We start from the raw sequence: 14,400 nt of genomic DNA, 5'->3' as shown, positions 1-14,400 counted from the left end.
AGAAGCATTTACCCGCTGAAGGTTAATTTTGGCCCCAAACCTTACAGCCTTTCCCAGTCTTTATTTCTCATTTGAGCATTATTTTGAGTTTCCTTTTGCTGTGAAAATTTCACCCTACTCCCAATACTTGGCTACAGGTCAAAGCTTTTTCCCTTCTTCTCTGTACTAGAAAAGCAGATTCGATCCCTCAGGCTCAGAAGAGTCGATCCATGAGGTCATGGTTCTTTCTTGTGTTGTTCAGTCAATTGTGTTTATCTCCCCCAGTCCTGCCATCTACATATGACTCTTCAGTTTCTACCATCTCCTTGGTTGGAATTTCTTCCCCTAGGGTCGATCTAAAGCCTGTTCACTGCTAATGTTTTCCTTATCTCCTCAGAATCCTCCTCTCACTGACCATATTCACAGCATCTTCTCTATAAACCGATTTAAATGGGTCAGTATTGGCCAGACACAATTATTGAGTGAGTGTTTGATGTACATTCCTCAGTTAGATGGTAATCTCTATGAGGACAGCGGCTGTAATGTCTTCTCTTGTGTTGTATCCCGGTGGTCACACACAGTAGTCATAGGTGAGTGCTAAATGCCTACTGAGCACTTTACATAGATGCGTCCATTTGTCTCACACTTTTGTAAGATGGAGCCTCATATAAGGAGGGGGGATTGTGAACCAAACAGAAAGCAGCTTGTGCAAGATTGCACTGTCACTATGGGAAAGCCAGGGTTTGAACTCAGGAAACATCACCAAAAAGCCACCCATTATATGTGAAATACAACTACATATGACTCTTAAGAAACCTGATTCCTGGGGGACTGGAGCAATGTCTCTTTGGCTAAGAACACAGGAAGCTCTTGCAGAGAAGTTCAGTTCCCAGCAGCCACTTCGAGGCTTACAACCGTCTGTAACTCCAGCTCCAAGGAAGCTGCCTCCACTGGGCACCAAACATGTGCAGAGTATGCATACAGGCACATGTTCACACACGTGTAATAAAACAATTATGTCTTTAAGAAAAAACTAGGTTCAGCTGGCAGTGGTGGTGTATGCCTTTAATCCCAATATGGTCTACAGAGCATGTTCCAGGGCAGCCATGGCTGCACAGAAAAGCCCTGTCTCAGGAAACAAAACAAAACAAAATCTGTTTCATAATGTCAAAATAAAACCCCGAGAGTAACTGCCATTAGAGTTCTTAAATGCGGTGATGGAACGTCTGTATCTTTCCATTGCTGAGTAAATTGTGCTATTTCAAAATCAGCCTTCTTTTTAATGCATATTCTCTCCCTACCCCCTTTCCCTCCATACCTTCTGATTTGAGGTCCATTTGAATTTGCTTTGGTCTCCTATTATTTTGGAAACAAGCTAACAATGATTTGGTGGAATAAATACTTATGTCCCTATGGAACCAAGATGAACTTTTCTCAATGGTGAAATGTCAACACATTAACAGTGACTTGCAGTCAGCTTCTTTTTATAGTTTGGGGGCCCCCCCTGACACACAGGTGTACAGTTTTCTGTGATGAGGAGGGGGTATGAACCAATCAGTGTACCCACTTTCGAGAACCTAGGAGTTTCAGACTTGAAGCTTTGAGGGCTCCTTGGGTCAGGTCACCAAGCTTCTGCCAACTCCAGAGTAGAGAGTGTGAACTCAGCTGCTGCTTCTGGTTATTTTCACAGAAGAGGTGAGTTTCTCCAAGTCTTTTAATAGAAATGAATATAGAGTCCATGACATTGGGTCAGATTGCCAAGAGACTGCATGCTTTTTCATTCTTTAAGGCATTCTACATCCCACGGCTTGGTGGGACTTAAGTACACGATCTTTAAATAATAGACACTCACAAAAGCTCTGCCTTATCTCATCTCATCTTCACCTCTTTCATTCAGTAAAAGAAGGTAAGAGGGAGTACTGACATCCAGCTTAGAGAATGTCAAGTGTCCCAAAGAGGTCAGAGTATCCCTTTTCTATGAAGAAGATATTGTTCAGAATGATGATATAAGGGCAATGCTGGAGTGTTTTCAGAAAGGACACCTCAGGAGAGAGTAGTGAGTCGGGAGCCCACCCTTATGTGGGGTAAATGGCATGAATAAAGACAGCAAAGTTAGAGCCTTGAAAGCAAGACCATGCCATGTTTTCCATGAAGACGAGGAAAATGACTAAGGCCAGGGAAGAGCAGGTTATGGAGGGAAGGTGTTTAGGAGCAGAGCTTAAAGAGAGAGAGTTCCATGAACCTCTTTTGAGAGTAGAAAAAGAAATGGAAAAAACATAAATTCTGGGGGAAAAATCAAACTATTGGATACACTCCAAAGCCTCTAAATATTTTAGGACCAATGATATCGTTGGAGGTGGTGCTTTGACCCTTTTCCCCAAGTGTCTAAGGGATGAGTCATGTTTTCAGAGTAGAAGGTGGATTACCATATCTGTTTTATATTATTACATATGCCACATATATAATATATATTACATACGTATTATAAATGTCAGTCCCACTGTGTGGTGCCTTGCACTGTAGCCTCAGATCCCGTGCCGCGCCTCATTAGCACTGGTGGAGTGATGGGGGAGCTTGTTTTTCATGAGGGTTGCCTGGAGCCCCCTGATATATATTACATTAGAATCACTAGGGATGCTGTCCAGGAATCTCCATTTTAAAATTTTGCATGCTATGCACACCTGCTTCTGGGATTTATCCTGAGCTGACCCAGTCAGTCCTGGAGCTCACACTCATCACACACTTGTTGCCACTGGTTAACACAGGCTTGTTTGCTAGGGATCATCTTCAGCTCACACCAGGACCTCTTGCTTGCTTCACCTTCTCTCACATACAGTTGGCATTCTCAGTCCAAGTGTGTGTTGTGGACTGAGTAGGTTCCTCCAAGCTTGTAAGTTGAAATACAATCACAGGTATTATAATTCGGAGGGAGCTTGGATTAGGAGGGTAACACCCCTACAAACAAAAGCTGGGGATGAGCTGCCTTACCCCTTACACCCAATAAGAGCATTGTGACAAGTTGCTGCTGGTGTATTGGTAGATGGCTTTCAGAAGGTCACCAGCAACTTGACTTAGATTTCCCAGCAGAAATAACTGTGGAGTATAAGCCATTCAGGCTATGTTGTTTAGCTACAACAGCCTCAATGACATACACAGCATTCTTGCTCACATGGCCCATGGATTAAAATTAAACTTATGGAATGATGTTTATATTATTGTTTATAGTATTGATGGTTTTTGTTTGAGTCTCATCAAGTTGAAATTATTGAAAACTCCTACTTTAAGTCTCATTATAACTCTGGGCTTGTTTCAATATAGAAAGACAATTCTGTTAAAAATAATAAATATGTAAAATTATTCTCTAGGCTTTTTTCTCGGTGTGTTTATATGCTTAGAATTAAAAATACATGACCTAAATAAGAGATAAAAATCAAAATAAATTCCATCTGCAACATACTAGTTAAAGAAAGGAACTTAAGCAAAGACCACAGTGGGTATTTTAACGTTTTCATGGCCATGGATTTCATTTCTTTTAATTGTCTTTAATTTCCATTTCCCTCTGGCCTTCTTTCTGTACTGTGAAAATGTGTTTTCTCGCAGTCTTGTTTGAGTTGGGTTTCCTGTCTTTGAACAACTTAAGCACTCTCTATCATGGTAAAGCTGTCTCCCAGCTGGACTTTCCAGGGAGACGTCACTAATTAGCTCACAAAGACGATTTAGAGGAAAGCCAAGCAGCTTTGAGCTTTTATCTGGTTCCCATGGTCAAGGCAAGCAACAGTGGACACGTTGTCATCTGTTGTGTATAAGATATGAATCATAATAATGTGCCTCTGACACACTGTGTCCATTCCAGCATCCTGCAGATGTGCTCAGGGGGTGTGAGGACTGAGGACAGCTAAAGAATAGGAATAAAATACCAGATGCAAGGGATCCTGATGGGAGGTGACACAAATGTCCCTTAACAGAGGGCTGGCAAACTGACAGCATCAATGGAGAAGTTCTGGGGAAAAAAACAACTTTCCACTCTGTGTACACGGCAGGACTTCTCAGAATAACCCCTGCTTCTTGCTCATACCAGCATGGTTGCCCTGATACCCAGTTCTCACTCTATCTCCCATCTCCACGCCTTTGTTTTGTGTTCTCCATTCCCGATACCTTTTTTTTTTCCTTCTCTAAAATATCTGTCTCCCCTAAGGTGCAAACACGATGGGGTAGCTTTTGTACCATTCAGTAGTCTAAACGTAAGCTCAAAGGTCACATTTGGTTTTGAGAATGTTAGTCTCATCAATGAAATGAAAGTGACTCTATATACATTATTGTGAAGGAAAGTTCTGGCTTATGAACGTCTAGCTTCTCACAGTGAGAGATAAGAGAATGCTCGGTTGCTCCTGGCAAAGGTCAAAGGAGAGGCTGGAGACATTGGCTAGAGTAGCATCCAGATTTCAAAATTTTCACGTCCCAGAAAAGAAGAGCGACTGTGGAGAGGAAAGAGAGAAGACAGCAGATGGCAATGAGGGAATGAGGAAGATCAAAATACGTTATATAATGTGTTAGAATGTTCAAAGAAACCCATTATTCCATACACCTAAGGCATGCGAAAACAAAACAAAACAAAACAAAACAAAACAACAACAACAAAAAACATGATCCCAAATCCCTCCATTGCCAGCAAACGGCACTGCCACTCTTGACCAGTGGTTCTCAACTTTTCTAACACTACAACCCTTTAATACAGCTCCTCATGTTGTGGTGATGGCCAACCATAAATTTTTTGTTGTTGTTGTTTCTATTTCATTGTGGGGACAGAACTGAGGATGGGGGCCTGGGGGATGAAAGACGACAGAGTCACGTGGTGAATCCCAGGAAATCCAACTCCGGAGACCAGCATCAGGGTGCAGATATGAGTTTATTGTCCAGTGTTTCTGCCAATTCTAAGCCTTTAAATCCTCAGCCAATCGTATTTTGCCACACTGTCACCGTGCCCCAGTGAAAGACCTGCCTGATGCAGTTACTCAGAAGACAGAAGATGGGAAAGCAGCTACCACCTTGGCCTTGGTTCCTTTTTGTTGCCTTACCCAGTGTTCGGGGAGCCATCTTAGATCTTACAGCAGCAGAACAGGACTCCGAGGAGTCGCAGGAGCCTGGAAAGCTTTGTTCTCCCTCCCACTTGTTCCTTCACGAGGACGACTTCCTCATCTCCTGCACTTTATGGCTGTCATTTTGCTACTGTTATAAATCATAATGTAAATATCTGTGTTTTCCGATGTTCTTAGGTGGCCCCTGTGAAAGGGTCATTTAGACCCACAGATTGAGACCCATTGTTCTAGAAAGCTCTTTTTAGTGTCTATTTGGAGCAGTCTATTGGAGTAAAATTTCAAGGAATAACCCAAGGATGGAACCAAGGTTACTCTTTAACTCCTCAAAGCAGATTCATTGCTCTTGAGGGCTCAGTAATTTCTTCCTGGAACCCCTCTTCTCTCCTACTGCTCCGCAGTGAACGCTCCTGATGGCAGCTAAGCCAGGGATGCCTGCCTTTCTCCCAGCAGAGATAGAAAGAAGTTTGGCACTTGCTTCATTCAGATATGCCAAGTTTTGCCCCTGTATTCTCAACAACTTGGCCCTTATTTTCGCTTTTATAACTGGAAAATTAGTCATCAACGAGATTTAAGGCACTTCTCCATGGCGACTTCTCTCCGTGTATGAAACTAATAATTTTAACCTCCAAGTCATTAATTTTAGCTCTGAAACAATTTAGCTTCCGAGAGGATGCCAACACATAAATAGATCTCCTCCTCCCCCGCCTCCTTTTTCTTTGCTTCCTTCAAAATTCTAATGACATTACACTAATAGCTGCTTTTTAATCTTAAAATTGTGTTTTTAAATAGTCACCCATGCCATTCCCATTCAGAATTTAAAATGATGGTGTTAGTGAATGGCCACAATAATTTCAAATTCATCTTGCCTGACTTGGTGGGCAGATGTACCTAAGAGATTGTCTTCCTAGCTCTCCTCCTGTGCTCTGCTCCCTGAAGCCAGTGGTTTTGTCTCTGATGTCTCATTCTTCCGTTATGACTACATTCCCTTTGAGCATTTCATGAAATGGTAACTTGCTGTTAATTAGGCCTCTTGTGGTTTGACGTCATGTGTCCTTAAGATGGCCAGAAGGTTCTGCACCTAAGGTAGTGCTGTGCAAAGAAGAAAAGCTAAATCCCTTATTTTAAAACTCAGCCTTATAAGTACCTTTACTAGTTTAAATTAATAATGGGCTCTGGCTCTATCACATTCTGACAAGTTCCAAAAGAAAGTCTAATAAAGACATAGGTCTTCTGTGATGGTTACTCTTCATTGGCAACACAGCTACGTTAAGAATTACAGAGGAAGCCAGGCATGGTGGCACACGCCTTTAATCCCAGCACTCAGGAGGCAGAGGCAGGCAGATTTCAGAGTTCAAGGCCAGCCTGGTCTACAAAGTGAGTTCTAGGACAGCCAGGGCTACACAGAGAAACCCTGTCTCGAAAAACAAAACAAGCCTTCCGCTCGACTCGAGCCCCGGGCTTCCATGCCAGCAGAGTCTTGCCCAACACCCGCAAGGGCCCACACGGGACTCCCCACGGGATCCTAAGACCTCTGGTGAGTGGAACACAGCGCCTGCCCCAATCCAATCGCGCAGAACTTGAGACTGCAGTACATAGGGAAGCAGGCTACCCGGGCCTGATCTGGGGCACAAGTCCCTTCCGCTCGACTCGAGACTCGAGCCCCGGGCTACCTTGCCAGCAGAGTCTTGCCCAACACCCGCAAGGGCCCACACGGGACTCCCCACGGGACCCTGAGACCTCTGGTGAGTGGAACACAGCGCCTGCCCCAATCCAATCGTGCGGAACTTGAGACTGCAGTACATAGGGAAGCAGGCTACCCGGGCTTGATCTGGGGCACAAACCCCTTCCACTCCACTCGAGCCCCGGGCTACCTTACCAGCTGAGTCGCCTGACACCCGCAAGGGCCCACACAGGATTCCACACGTGATCCTAAGACCTCTAGTGAGTGGAACACAACTTCTGCCAGGAGTCTGGTTCGAACACCAGATATCTGGGTACCTGCCTTGCAAGAAGAGAGCTTGCCTGTAGAGAATACTCTGCCCACTGAAACTAAGGAGAGTGCTACCCTCCAGGTCTGCTCATAGAGGCTAACAGAGTCACCTGAAGAACAAGCTCTTAACAGTGACAACTAAAACAGCTAGCTTCAGAGATTACCAGATGGCGAAAGGCAAACGTAAGAATCCTACTAACAGAAATCAAGACCACTCACCATCATCAGAACGCAGCACTCCCACCCCACCTAGTCCTGGGCACCCCAACACAACCGAAAATCTAGACCCAGATTTAAAAACATTTCTCATGATGATGATGGAGGACATCAAGAAGGACTTTCATAAGTCACTTAAAGAATTACAGGAGAGCACTGCTAAAGAGTTACAGGCCCTTAAAGAAAAGCAGGAAAACACAGCCAAACAAGTAGAAATCATTAAAGAAAAACAGGAAAACACATCCAAACAGGTGATGGAAATGAACAAAACCATACTAGAACTAAAAGGGGAAGTAGACACAATAAAGAAAACCCAAAGCGAGGCAACGCTGGAGATAGAAACCCTAGGAAAGAGATCTGGAACCATAGATGCGAGCATCAGCAACAGAATACAAGAAATGGAAGAGAGAATCTCAGGTACAGAAGATTCCATAGAGAACATCGACACAACAGTCAAAGAAAATACAAAATGCAAAAGGATCCTAACTCAAAACATCCAGGTAATCCAGGACACAATGAGAAGACCAAACCTACGGATAATAGGAATTGATGAGAATGAAGATTTTCAACTTAAAGGGCCAGCTAATATCTTCAACAAAATAATAGAAGAAAACTTCCCAAACATAAAAAAAGAGATGCCCATGATCATACAAGAAGCCTACAGAACTCCAAATAGACTGGACCAGAAAAGAAATTCCTCCCGACACATAATAATCAGAACAACAAATGCACTAAATAAAGATAGAATATTAAAAGCAGTAAGGGAGAAAGGTCAAGTAACATATAAAGGAAGGCCTATCAGAATTACACCAGACTTTTCACCAGAGACTATGAAAGCCAGAAGAGCCTGGACAGATGTTATACAGACACTAAGAGAACACAAATGCCAGCCCAGGCTACTATACCCGGCCAAACTCTCAATTACCATAGATGGAGAAACCAAAGTATTCCACGACAAAACCAAATTCACACAATATCTTTCCACGAATCCAGCCCTTCAAAGGATAATAACAGAAAAGAAGCAATACAAGGACGGAAATCACGCCCTAGAACAACTAAGAAAGTAATCATTCAACAAACCAAAAAGAAGACAGCCACAAGAACAGAATGCCAACTCTAACAACAAAAATAAAAGGAAGCAACAATTACTTTTCCTTAATATCTCTTAATATCAATGGACTCAATTCCCCAATAAAAAGACATAGACTAACAGACTGGCTACACAAACAGGACCCAACATTCTGCTGCTTACAGGAAACCCATCTCAGGGAAAAAGACAGACACTACCTCAGAGTGAAAGGCTGGAAAACAATTTTCCAAGCAAATGGATTGAAGAAACAAGCTGGAGTAGCCATTTTAATATCGGATAAAATCGACTTCCAACCCAAAGTTATCAAAAAAGACAAGGAGGGACACTTCATACTCATCAAAGGTAAAATCCTCCAAGAGGAACTCTCAATTCTGAATATCTACGCACCAAATGCAAGGGCAGCCACATTCATTAGAGACACTTTAGTAAAGCTCAAAGCATACATTGCACCTCACACAATAATAGTGGGAGACTTCAACACACCACTTTCTTCAAAGGACAGATCGTGGAAACAGAAACTAAACAGGGACACAGTGAAACTAACAGAAGTTATGAAACAAATGGACCTGACAGATTTCTACAGAACATTTTATCCTAAAACAAAAGGATATACCTTCTTCTCAGCACCTCACGGGACCTTCTCCAAAATTGACCATATAATTGGTCACAAAACAGGCCTCAATAGATACAAAAATATTGAAATTGTCCCATGTATCCTATCAGACCACCATGGCCTAAGACTGATCTTCAATAACAACATAAATAATGGAAAGCCAACATTCACGTGGAAACTGAATAACACTCTTCTCAATGATACCTTGGTCAAGGAAGGAATAAAGAAAGAAATTAAAGACTTTTTAGAGTTTAATGAAAATGAAGCCACAACGCACCCAAACCTATGGGACACAATGAAAGCATTTCTAAGAGGGAAACTCATAGCTCTGAGTGCCTCCAAGAAGAAACGGGAGACAGCACATACTAGCAGCTTGACAACACATCTAAAAGCCCTAGAAAAAAAGGAAGCAAATTCACCCAAGAGGAGTAGACGGCAGGAAATAATCAAACTCAGGGGTGAAATCAACCAAGTGGAAACAAGAAGAACTATTCAAAGAATTAACCAAACGAGGAGTTGGTTCTTTGAGAAAATCAACAAGATAGATAAACCCTTAGCTAGACTCACTAAAGGGCACAGGGACAAAATCCTAATTAACAAAATCAGAAATGAAAAGGGAGACATAACAACAGATCCTGAAGAAATCCAAAACACCATCAGATCCTTCTACAAAAGGCTATACTCAACAAAACTGGAAAACCTGGATGAAATGGACAAATTTCTGGACAGATACCAGGTACCAAAGTTGAATCAGGATCAAGTTGACCATCTAAACAGTCCCATATCACCTAAAGAAATAGAAGCAGTTATTAATAGTCTCCCAACCAAAAAAAAGCCCAGGACCAGATGGGTTTAGTGCAGAGTTCTATCAGACCTTCAAAGAAGATCTAATTCCAATTCTGCACAAACTATTTCACAAAATAGAAGTAGAAGGTACTCTACCCAACTCATTTTATGAAGCCACTATTACTCTGATACCTAAACCACAGAAAGATCCAACAAAGATAGAGAACTTCAGACCAATTTCTCTTATGAATATCGATGCAAAAATCCTCAATAAAATTCTCGCTAACCGAATCCAAGAACACATTAAAGCAAACATCCATCCTGACCAAGTAGGTTTTATTCCAGGGATGCAGGGATGGTTTAATATACGAAAATCCATCAATGTAATCCATTATATAAACAAACTCAAAGACAAAAACCACATGATCATCTCGTTAGATGCAGAAAAAGCATTTGACAAGATCCAACACCCATTCATGATAAAAGTTTTGGAAAGATCAGGAATTCAAGGCCCATACCTAAACATGATAAAAGCAATCTACAGCAAACCAGTAGCGAACATCAAAGTAAATGGAGAGAAGCTGGAAGCAATCCCACTAAAATCAGGGACTAGACAAGGCTGCCCACTTTCTCCCTACCTTTTCAACATAGTACTTGAAGTATTAGCCAGAGCAATTTGACAACAAAAGGAGATCAAGGGGATACAAATTGGAAAAGAGGAAGTCAAAATATCACTTTTTGCAGATGATATGATAGTATATATAAGTGACCCTAAAAATTCTACCAGAGAACTCCTAAACCTGATAAACAGCTTCGGTGAAGTAGCTGGATATAAAATAAACTCAAACAAGTCAATGGCCTTTCTCTATACAAAGAATAAACAGGCTGAGAAAGAAATTAGGGAAACAACACCCTTCTCAATAGTCACAAATAATATAAAATATCTTGGCGTGACTCTAACTAAGGAAGTGAAAGATCTGTATGATAAAAACTTCAAATCTCTGAAGAAAGAAATTAAGGAAGATCTCAGAAGATGGAAAGATCTCCCATGCTCATGGATTGGCAGGATCAACATTGTAAAAATGGCTATCTTGCCAAAAGCAATCTACAGATTCAATGCAATCCCCATCAAAATTCCAACTCAATTCTTCAACGAATTGGAAGGAGCAATTTGCAAATTTGTCTGGAATAACAAAAAACCTAGGATAGCAAAAAGTCTTCTCAAGGATAAAAGAACTTCTGGCGGAATCACCATGCCAGACCTAAAGCTTTACTACAGAGCAATTGTGATAAAAACTGCATGGTACTGGTATAGAGACAGACAAGTAGACCAATGGAATAGAATTAAAGACCCAGAAATGAACCCACACACCTATGGTTACTTGATCTTCGACAAGGGAGCTAAAACCATCCAGTGGAAGAAAGACAGCATTTTCAACAATTGGTGCTGGCACAACTGGTTGTTATCGTGTAGAAGAATGCGAATCGATCCATACTTATCTCCTTGTACTAAGGTCAAATCTAAGTGGATCAAGGAACTTCACATAAAACCAGAGACACTGAAACTTATAGAGGAGAAAGTGGGGAAAAGCCTTGAAGATATGGGCACAGGGGAAAAATTCCTGAACAGAACAGCAATGGCTTGTGCTGTAAGATCGAGAATTGACAAATGGGACCTAATGAAACTCCAAAGTTTCTGCAAGGCAAAAGACACCGTCAATAAGACAAAAAGACCACCAACAGATTGGGAAAGGATCTTTACCTATCCTAAATCAGATAGGGGACTAATATCCAACATATATAAAGAACTCAAGAAGGTGGACTTCAGAAAATCAAATAACCCCATTAAAAAATGGGGCTCAGAACTGAACAAAGAATTCTCACCTGAGGAATACCGAATGGCAGAGAAGCACTTGAAAAAATGTTCAACATCCTTAATCATCAGGGAAATGCAAATCAAAACAACCCTGAGATTCCACCTCACACCAGTCAGAATGGCTAAGATCAAAAATTCAGGTGACAGCTGATGCTGTAGTGGATGTGGAGAAAGAGGAACACTCCTCCATTGTTGGTGGGAGTGCAGGCTTGTACAACCACTCTGGAAATCAGTCTGGCGGTTCCTCAGAAAACTGGACATAGTACTACCGGAGGATCCAGCAATACCTCTCCTGGGCATATATCCAGAAGATGCCCCAACAGGTAAGAAGGACACATGCTCCACTATGTTCATAGCAGCCTTATTTATAATAGCCAGAAGCTGGAAAGAACCTAGATGCCCCTCAACAGAGGAATGGGTACAGAAAATGTGGTACATCTACACAATGGAGTACTACTCAGCTATTAAAAAGAATGAATTTATGAAGTTCCTAGCCAAATGGATGGACCTGGAGGGCATCATCCTGAGTGAGGTAACACATTCACAAAGAAACTCACACAATATGTATTCACTGATAAGTGGATATTAGCCCCAAACCTAGGATACCCAAGATATAAGATATAATTTGTTAAACACATGAAACTCAAGAAGAATGAAGACTGAAGTGTGGACACTATGCCCCTCCTTAGATTTGGGAACAAAACACCCATGGAAGGAGTTACAGAGCCAAAGTTTGGAGCTGAGATGAAAGGATGGACCATGTAGAGACTGCCATATCCAGGGATCCACCCCATAATCAGCATCCAAACGCTGACACCATTGCATACACTAGCAAGATTTTATTGAAAGGACCCAGATGTAGCTGTCTCTTGTGAGACTATGCCGGGGCCTAGCAAACACAGAAGTGGATGCTCACAGTCAGCTAATGGATGGATCATAGGGCTCTCAATGGAGGAGCTAGAGAAAGTAGCCAAGGAGCTAAAGGGATCTGCAACCCTATAGGTGGAACAACATTATGAACTAACCCGTACCCCGGAGCTCTTGACTCTAGCTGCATATATATCAAAAGATGGCCTAGTCGGCCATCACTGGAAAGAGAGGCCCATTGGACTTGCAAACTTTATATGCCCCATTACAGGGGAACACCAGGGCCAAAAAGGGGGAGTGGGTGGGCAGGGGAGTGGGGGTGGGTGGATATGGGGGACTTTTGGTATAGCATTGGAAATGTAAATGAGTTAAATACCTAATAAAAAATGGAAAAAACAAAAAAACAAAAAAACAAAAATAAATAAATAAATAAATTATAAAAAAAAAAGAAAAAGAAAACAAAAAACAAACAAACAAAAAACAAACAAAAAAACAAAAAGAAAGAAAGAAAGGAAGGAAGGAAGGAAGGAAGGAAGAATCACAGAGGAGATCAAAGCACCCCCAGGTCTGTCTGTGAAGGCAGCTACAGAGATTATTAGCTCTGCCATAATCCGTGGATCAGTCCCTTGATGGTTATAGTATGATAGCATTATGGGAAGGTGGTAAATGGTAGGAGGGGAACCAATAGAGGAACCAGGTCATTGGGAACATGTTTTGTGGAGTGTTGTCATGCCTTGGCCTTCATCTCTCTCCCTTTCTCTATTTCCTGCCCCCCAGGAAGTGAAGAGCAGCCCTCACCACACCCTCTTAACACTGTGGTGTTCTGCCCAAGTGCAGGGAGCCAACCAATCATAGAATGATCACTACAGGCTCAGATAAGATTTTCTTCCATGAAAGTATTCTTTCAAGTGAATGGAGAGATGGCTCAGCAATTAAGTACACTCGTTGCTCATGCTAAGGGCCCAGATTAAATCTCTAGTACTCATGTGGTGGCTCCCAACCATGCACCGCCTCAGCTTTAGCGGATGCCATGACATCTTCAGGCATGAGGTATACTCACGGCTCAGAGATATATGCACATACACACAAAGCACTCAAACACATTAAAATGAAATAAGTCCATATAAAATATAAAATAAATTGTTTTTCACGTGTTTTGGTTACAGAATTCTGAAAATTAACAGTTTCCAGTATTTCCTACTTTGCTTTACTTCTGCAGAGCATATGTGACTTACAGTATAAAGTAAATAACTCAATATTTAATGGGTACCAAAATAGAGCAGTCGGGAAACAACTATTCTATATTTAATTCATTAAGAAAACTTCATCATGATCATAACCTGCAGTTATAAGCAGTCCACAGACCACATGGCAACAGCAAAAAGCTTCTTGAAGTAGAAATTACAAACCTAGAATTAAAATGAGATCGAGAACCTTGGAAATCTCACCCCCACAGCCCCTGAACCCTTGATGAAGATGGTCACCACTATTATAAACCACCAGGTCTCTGCCACACTTCACACAACATTGCTTCGTTTCTTCTTTACATGGGTTCACCTGTCTGATCTCTCCTTGAGTCCCTCTCTGCCCTTTTAACCGAGCAGAAATCACTGGTCTGATACTAGCTTCAGGAAAAAGGTATATTGCTAGTGTAATAGGATCGTAACCCCAAATGCAAATAAATAAGGACTTATGGCTTGCTGAGGGACTTAGAGTCTGGCACTAGCACACATTATTCTTATTCTGTGTTTTATAAGGTTTTACCCTCTGCAACCACAGTCTGGCCTGTTGCACTTGGCGAGAACATGATCATGACCACCCCAGAGTAGTTATAATGCAACATTATAGTAGAGAGATCAACTCAAGCGATAAAACTCAATGTCTCTG

The sequence above is a fragment of the Mus musculus genome, chromosome 1, assembly GCF_000001635.26.
Source record: "Mus musculus strain C57BL/6J chromosome 1, GRCm38.p6 C57BL/6J".
Lineage (NCBI taxonomy): Eukaryota > Metazoa > Chordata > Mammalia > Rodentia > Muridae > Mus > Mus musculus.
Note: the sequence above shows the minus strand (reverse complement) of the source record.